Genomic DNA, 8,669 nt, shown 5'->3' with positions numbered 1-8,669 from the left:
CTACAAATAAAAAATTAGTTGTCAGAATTTGTTGACATATGGAAACAAGACAAAATTTGATGAAATCTAGCAACAACTAGTACGACTACTTGTTTTCAATAGCAACAAAACAGAAATATATATATAATCAAATGAAAGTCAAATGCATTCAACAAAGGTAATTGGGTCAAATGAAAGTCAAACACATTCATACAAAGATTTTTGAATCAAATAAAACTCAAATTCATTCAACAAAGCTAATTGAGTCAAATGAAAGTCAAACACATTCAACAACGCTTTTTGAATCAAATGAAAGTCAAACACATTCAACAAACACAATTGAGTCAAATGAAAGTCAAACACATTCAAACAAAGCTTTTTGAATCAAACGAAAGTCTAATGCATTCAACAAAGATAATTGAATCAAATGAAAGTCAAACACATTTAAACAAAGCTTTTTAAAAAAAAATGAAAGTCAAATGCATTCAACATAGCTTGTTGACTCAAATGAAAGTCAAACACATTTAAACAAAGCTTTTTTAATCAAATGAAAGTCAAATGCATTCAACAAAGCTTTTTGAATCAACTGAAAGTCAAACACATTTAAACAAAGCTTTTTGAATCAAAAGAAAGTTAAATACATTCAACAAAGCTAATTAAGTCAAATGAAAGTCAAACACATTCAAACAAAGCTTTTTGAATCAAATGAATGTAAAATGCAACTAGTAAGACGCCTAATTTCTAATAGGAATAATTCAAAAAGTTGTTGCCTCAATTTGTTTCTAAATCGCTACAAATAAAAAATTAGTTGTCAGAATTTTTTGATATATGGAAACAAGACAAAATTTGATGAAATTTAGCAACAACTAGAAGACAACTTGTTTTCAATAGCAACAAAAAGAGATATATTGAATCAAATGAAAGTCAAATGCATTCAACAAAGGTAATTGGGTCAAATGAAAGTCAAACACATTCATAAAAAGCTTTCTGAATCAAATAAAACTCAAATGCATTCAACAAAGCTAATAGAGTGAATTAAAAGTTAAAAACATACAACAACGCCTTTTGAATCAAATGAAAATCAAATGCATTCAACAAAGATTATTGAGTTAAATGAAAGTCAAATTCATTCAAACAAAGCTTTTTGAATCAAATAAAGTTAAATGCATTCAACAAAGATAATTGAGTCAAATGAAAATCAAACACATTCAAACAAAGCTTTTTAAATCAAATGAAAGTCAAATGCATTCAACAAGGATAATTGAGTTAAATGAAGGTCAAACACATTCATACAAAGCTTTTTGTATCAAATGAAAGTCAAATGCATTCAATAAAGCTAATTGAGTCAAATGAAAGTCAAAAACATTCAAACAAAGCTTTTTGAATCAAATCAAATTCAAATGCATTCATCATAGTTAATTGAGTCAAATGAAAGTCAAACACATTCAAACAATGCTTTTATAATCAAATGAAAGTCAAATGTATTCAACAAAGCTAATTGAGTAAAATGAAAGTCAAACTCATTCAACAAAGCGTTTTGAACCAAATGAAAGTCAAACACATTCAAACAAAGCTTTTAAAATCAAGTGAAAGTCAAATGCATTCAACGAAGATAATTGAGTCAAAGGAAAGTCAAACACATTCGTACAAAGCTTTTTGAATCAAATGAAAGTTAAATGCATTCAACAAAGATAGTTGAGTCAAATAAAAGTCAAACATATTCAAACAAAGCTTTTTGAATCAAATAAAAGTCAAATGCATCCAACAAAGCTAATTGAGTCAAATAAAAGTCAAATGCATTCAAACAAAGCTTTTTAAATCAAACGAAAGTCAAGTGCATTCAACAATGCTTTATGACTCAAATGAAAGTCAAACACATTCAAACAAAGCTTTTTGAATTAAATGAAAGTCAAATGCATTTAGCAAAGCTAATTGAGTTAAATGAAAGTCAAACACATTTAAACAATGCTTTTTGAATCAAATGAAAGTCAAATACATTCAACAAAGCTAATTAAGTCAAATGAGAGTCAAACAGATTCAAGCAAAGCTTTTTGAATCATATGAAAGTTAAACACATTCAAATAAAGCTTTTTGAATTAAATGAAAGTGAAATGCAATTAACAAAGCTAATTGAGTCAAATAAAAGTCAAACACATTCATAAAAAGCTAATTGAGTCAAATGAAAGTCAAATGCATTCTACAAATGTACTTGAGTTAAATGAAAGCCAACACATTCAAACAAAGCTATTTAAGTCAAATGAAAGTCAAACACATTGAAACAAAGCATTTTGAATCAATTTAAAGTCAAATACATTCAACAAAGATAATTGTGTCAAATGAAAGTCAAACACATTCAAACAAAGCTTTTTGAATCAATTGAAAGTCAAATGCTTTCAACAAAACTTTTTGACTCTAATGAAAGTCAAACACATTCAAACAAAGCTTTTAGAATCAAATGAAAGTCAAATGCACTCAACAAAGTTAATTGAGTCAAATGAAAGTCAAACACATTCAAACCAAGCTTTTTGAAGCAAACGAAAGTCAAATGCATTCAATAAAGATAATCTAGTCAAATGAAAGTCAAACACATTCATACAAAGCTTTTTGAATCAAGTTAAAGTAAAATGAATTCAACAAAGCTAATTGAGTCAAATGAAAGTCAAACACATTCAAACAAAATTTGTTGAATTAAATCAAAGTGTAATGCAATTAACAAAGCTAATTGAATCAAATTTAAATCAAAGACATTCATAAAAAGCTAATTGAGTCAAATGAAAGTCAAATGCATTCTACAAAGCTAATTAAGTTAAATAAAAGTCAAACATGTTTCGGGGTTTTTTGAGTCCCTTGGGAGAGTTACAACACTAAGACTGGATGCTCGCTTGGATGCCTGTACCTGCAAAACAACGGGGCACCGAATGGTCGGTGGTCCGCCTCCGAAGCTTAAGTTAGTCTAAGTCCGAAGAATAAGGTGCGGAATGTAAAGGGTTATCTGCTCGGATTCCGAGCTCAGGTGTACTGTTCTCTTGAGAGTGACAGTTCTAACAATGATTGGTAATCACTGAGTATATCTCGTATTGAATGTCAAGATGTCTCACGTTGTGTATGTGTCACGTAGCCATAAATGAGGAGGTCATCTCCTATTGATAGGCTTCTCGAAAAACGTGCACTCCCTAGGGAATATCCACGCAGCTTTTGCAGACCTCGGGATTTGGGCCTGAAAGCCGCCAATCCCAGGTCCTTTTATCCGTCTGCCACGTGTCGTTCCCTGAGAGGTCCAAGGTGGCGCCCCTTTCAGTGACACATGGCGGACTCTGATTGGGCCAACTGGCCTAGGGTATTTTTACCCAAATCATTTGCCCCTCACAGGTGACACGCGCTTGCCACGTGTTGCCTGTGACTGGTGTCAGCATCCGACTGGTCGGATTTTGAATAGTTACTGTGGAGGGAAAGTTTTAGGGTTTTTAACCCTTCTATAAATAGAAAGTTTTCACCCCCCGAATCTTTTACACCTTTGCGAATCTTTGGAGAATCTCTGACTTTTGACTTTAAGAATCTCAAAATTCCCTAAGTGTTTCTTAGTTCTCAAGCATCCGACACTCGGCCCGCTGTCCGACGGTTCTCAGCTAACCAAGCGTCTCTTCACCCTTCTTCTAAAGGTAACGCCTGTTTCTTCTTTTATTTCTCATTTTTTCTTTGTTTTCGAAAAAATGGTTTCCCAATCGCATGCGGCACAGTATAGGATAGTGATCAGCCGGTCACCGGGGATGGCTGAATCTAGAACTTGAAGTGCCGACTGCTTGACCAGCGACTGTGCTTTGCGAACTTCTCCGAATCCGACTGGTTTCGCTTCTGTGCAGGACACGATGGCCAGAACAAAAAGAACAGCAAGAAAACCCAACTCCGATGGATCTTTTTTCCCGTCGGATGGTTCAACTCTTTATTCTGACGGCTCAATGAGGGTGCCTCGAAGTGAGGTGTCGGAACACCCTAATAGCCCTTCTTATCTTCCTCCTACCCCTACTTATTACCATTCGCCCTCTTCAAGCGGTACTCCTAGTGATAGGATACTGGAGGAGGCAGATGAAACCTATGCAGCCGGGCCTTCTGAACAGGCGCCGGAAGAGAGTCTAAGGGAGGACCCTGCTGGCACCAGTCGACAGTCCCTTAGCTTTGATGACAGTTCTGATGACGAGTCGGCCTCGTCATCTTCTTCAGATTATGCCTCCGCCTCTTCAGGGGAGGCAAGGACCAGAATAGACGCTGCCAGGGAGTCTTTGGCAGTTGAGAGGGGGGAATCCTGGGCCGAGCCGAGCGCTTCCAGGCGCTTGGAGAAAGCCCCCTACTATCATCATGTTCCGCAGAGCAGGCGGAACACCATGGCAAACGGCCTTACAAGTTTTAAGCGTAAGGTTGTTCTCGGCCATGGCTTCACTTTGTGCGTCCCCAATAAGGACGACACCATTACTTGGCCGAGTATGGCCAGCTATGAAGACCGAGCATTCGGTTGTTATGATGCGGCCTTTCAAGCTGGCTTGCGCTTCCCTCTCCACCCGGCCGTGGAGAGGATTTTGGATGGATACCAACTTGGTATCTGGCAACTCGTACCCAATTCATGGATCAATATTCTGGGGTACGTTGCCGCCTGCAAGATGCTGGAAGTGGAGGCGAGCTTTGAAGCATTCGCCCACATGCATTATCTTAGCAAGGCGCCTGCTAGGGGTGGCGAGGGCTGGTACACCTTGAGTACTTGCAAGGGGTACATGATGGCTGTCGGCAAAGAGAACAAGTGGAAAGATTGGAGAACTAAGTTCTACATAGTCAAAACTGCCAACCGCCGCCTAAACCAAAAGTATAACAGGTGGAACAAGGATCCACCTCTCCTAGCAGGCAGGAGTGCATTGCCAGCTCTTCCTAGACGAGCAAAGGAGGAGATCATGGACGCGGGTTTGTTCACCGTGTCTGTGAAGACGAATGATGAGGGGGACAAGGAAGTCCCCCTCAATGCTATCTCCCTTTGTACAAATGGTTTGAGGAAGGGACGTTCTTGGCCGCTTGTGGGCTAAGCACTGAGTTGCCGAGAGGTAGTCGGCCGTCTGTTTAATATGCCATATTTATTTTGCTTGTCTTCACTTATTAAATGAGACTCACGCTTGATTCTTTTTTGTAGACAAAGCGATGGAGAAACTCTCGGCCTCCAGGAAGCCGGCTGTATCTGCTGCCAGATACAGATCAAACGTCCTTAACAGGACGGAAGCCACCACTGCAAGGGTGGAAGAGCAGCAACCAGCCGGTACCCCAAGGGTGAGATTTTGTACTTAGCATTTTTCTGATTAATGCTTATCCTTTGCCGAATGTTTACTGACCTTTGTTTTGTCTTCAATGACACAGGGTACCTCCTCCAAATCCCCGTCCAAACCATCCGACCCTAAGCGTTAAAAGACTAGGGTGGGTGATGTGAGCGCATCCGGCAAGGGCGGCCGGAAGAACGTTGCTCATAAGCCCAAGAGGCCCTCAGACGCCCCTGCTGGTGAAAAGAGGTTTATGGGGGAAAAGCCCCCCTCTTCTTCCGGTAAGGAGAGGCTTTTGGGGAAAAAGCCCGCCTCTTCTACCGGTCAGAAGAGGGTTCTGGGGGAAGAGGAGGTGGATGAGGAAGATGGTAAGGACCACTCGTCCCCTTTTCAAGTTATCCATACTTGAGTACTTTTCTAACTTTTTCTTCTTGCAGTTCCCATACAGAGGCCGACTGTAGTTCAAATGGCCAAGTCCATGCGGAGGGCGATTGATCCGGATGATAAAGCATCCGTCAGAGGAGTCGGCACCCTAGACCTTGATGGTATTCTAGGGAATCTTTGTGAGGTAGACTTAGCCTTGCCTTAGCATTCGTCTCTCTCTTTTATCCGCCTGGTTCTTAACCATCCGACTTCTTTTTGCAGGCCATGCTGCGCGTCCAAGGGCTCGGAAAACCCCTCAAGGAGAAGTCCAAAGAGGTAAAAGCTGTTAAGGCTCAGGCCGAGTCCGCCTTGGATAGGGCTCAATTTGATATTGCTCAGAATGAATTTCTGACGCTTGATATGATGTATTCGCAGTCGGAGGCCAATCTGCAGGTGAAGAAGGATCTGGACTCGGCCCGCCTTCAGGTCTCCAACCTCAAGAAGGAGATCAAATCCCTTAAGGCGGAGATCGAGCCCCTTCAGGATGCCAAGGATGAGGCCGAAAGGGCCCAGAATACAGTGAGCCGCCTGGAGCATAAACTCACCAACCAGGAGCTCCAGCTGAGGACCAAGTTCGAGTCCCGTGCCGAGCAAGAGAGATCTGAACTGGTCAAACAAATGATCAGGGACAATGAGATCATCATGCGGGACACTTGGGCGGCTGTTCAGCCAGGCTCGGACTATCAGATTTGGAAGTCCAAGTTTGATGAGCTCAGCAAAGCTCTCGACGATCGCCTCCTTGAGGAGACGGAAGAAGCTTCCAAGGCTGATGCTGAGGCCGAGGCTGCTGAAGGCTCTGGGTCCGACTCTTCTGAGGAGTCTTCCTCTGGGGAGGAGGAGGGAGATCAGGCGGAGGAGCGAGAGAAAGATGATGTAGAGCAGCCGAAGGACAACAGGCCGGCTGCCAATGAAGAGGCTCTCCCCTGATCACTTAAGCTTTTATTTTTTCTGTTTCTGCGGCCGAATGGCCATGTACTTGCTTTTCCGGCCTGTGTGCCAAGTATTTATGTATCTTTACCGACCGAGGGGTCGGGTAATTTGACAATTTCCCTGGCTTTGCCAGGTAACAATTTAACCAATCGTCTGGTGGCGATTGGTCATTTTTAATTTGAATCATTCGGCCATTTGGCTGAAGTTTTTTCATTCTGCCCTTTGAATTGTTTGAAAATTTTGCATGTTTTTTGGCTAAGTATTATAACCTGTATACCATGCGAATGTTCTTGCCCCTGGACGGATGTCGAGTGGTTTCGGTTTATGAGATTGATTGACTTGGAAATTATTGATACTTATAAGAGTATTCATGGTTTCTAAGTCAATCAATCACTATGGTGATTGCCCCAAACCACGCGGCAGACGTCCATCCAGAATTTGGCAAAAATAAGTGTTCATTCGGCCATTGGCTCGAACAGAACTCAAATTTCCAACTTAGCTGTTATGCTAAGGAAAAATCCCCGCCTGTTCTGCCCCATAGGCAAAAACAGGCGCATCCGCCCATTGGCCTCATTAAGATTAAAGTGTTAAGTCTGGGACTTAACTTATTTTCGTTAAAATAATTCGTCCGCCTGTCTTGCCCCATAGGTAAGAATCAGGCGGCATCCGGCTGATAGCCTCGAAGTGCTAAGTAGTTAAGTTAATGCATTTTTATAAAAATTTTCCGCCTGTTTTGCCCCTGAGCTAAAACAGGCGGATCCGGCTTTATGCCTCGGTTAGCCTCTACTTATGAAACAGTGACCGTTTCCAAACTGTGCTAGAACAGATAGAAAATTTTGGCCTTTTAGATTTCACTTTCGATTAAAACAAACGACTGCGAGTGCTGCCTTAGCATTCGGTTGGGCCGCTTGTATATTCGTAGAGCAATGTGCCACCCAAATGGGAGATGCTTCTCCTCGACGAATTCACCCAAATGGGCGTCGCCGGTTATCTGACTCATGTTGGAGCAGACGGTCATACTCATGTTGGAGCAGACTGTGACCATTCGGTCTCTTTTTATATATATCTGGCCTTAGGCCTCGTAATTGATTAAGTAAATGTTGGTATAAACTTAATAAAATTTCGTAGGAACGACTGTTTAGAACAATCGGCTCCTTCAAAGGGTTTGGGACGTCTGCTGTTGAGACAGACGCCTTTCAAACATATTGGCCGTCTGTAGCTGGTACAGACGGTGCTGAAAATAATAAAAGTTTGAAAAAGTGAAACATATTCTCATTAACAAACCTTTGAGATAACAAAATTGAAGCATTTACATTCGTACTTAGAAGTAGTACTTTTTCAAGTTGTCTACATTCCAAGTTCTAGGCAGCTGCCTGCCGTCTGGTTCTTCCAGGCGGTAGGTGCCGTCTCTTATTTCCTCATAGATTCGTTAGGGGCCTTCCCAATTTGGGGTTAGCTTTCCCTGCTCATTCGCCCTACCGACTACTTCCATTTTTCGTAGCACAAAGTCCCCTACTTTGAGAGGACGCTTGTGTACTCTTTTGTTGTAAGCCCGAGTCATTCTCAGACGGTATATCTCATGGCGCAAGGCAGCATTGCCCCTGCACTCTGGTAGTGAGTCCAATGCTAGACGCATGGCCTCCCAATTTGCCTCCTCATCATACAACATGATTCGAAGAGTCGGCTCATAGTGTTCAATGGGCAAGACAGCTTCTGCACCATACACCATAAGGAATGGGGTCTCTCCAGTTGCCCCTTTAGCAGTCGTCCTGATGGACCAGAGGAAGTGTGGTAATTCATCCGCCCAAAGGCCACCAGCCCGTTCAATTTTCTTTTTAATTCCGTCTGATATTAACTTGTTAAAAGCCTCGACCTGGCCGTTTGCTTGAGGCCGGCCGACTGATGCAAAAAAGCTTGAGGTCCCTTGGTCTCCCAGCCAAGTCTTGAGTTGAGGCGTCTCAAATTGAGGACCATTGTCAAAAACCATAGACATGGGCACCCCGAAACGAGTGATTATGTTTCTCAAGATGAAGGAAATAACATCTT

Source organism: Chenopodium album, chromosome 21, assembly GCF_948465745.1.
Source record: "Chenopodium album chromosome 21, dcCheAlbu1.1, whole genome shotgun sequence".
Classification (NCBI taxonomy): domain Eukaryota; kingdom Viridiplantae; phylum Streptophyta; class Magnoliopsida; order Caryophyllales; family Amaranthaceae; genus Chenopodium; species Chenopodium album.
This window is presented reverse-complemented; position numbering follows the sequence as displayed.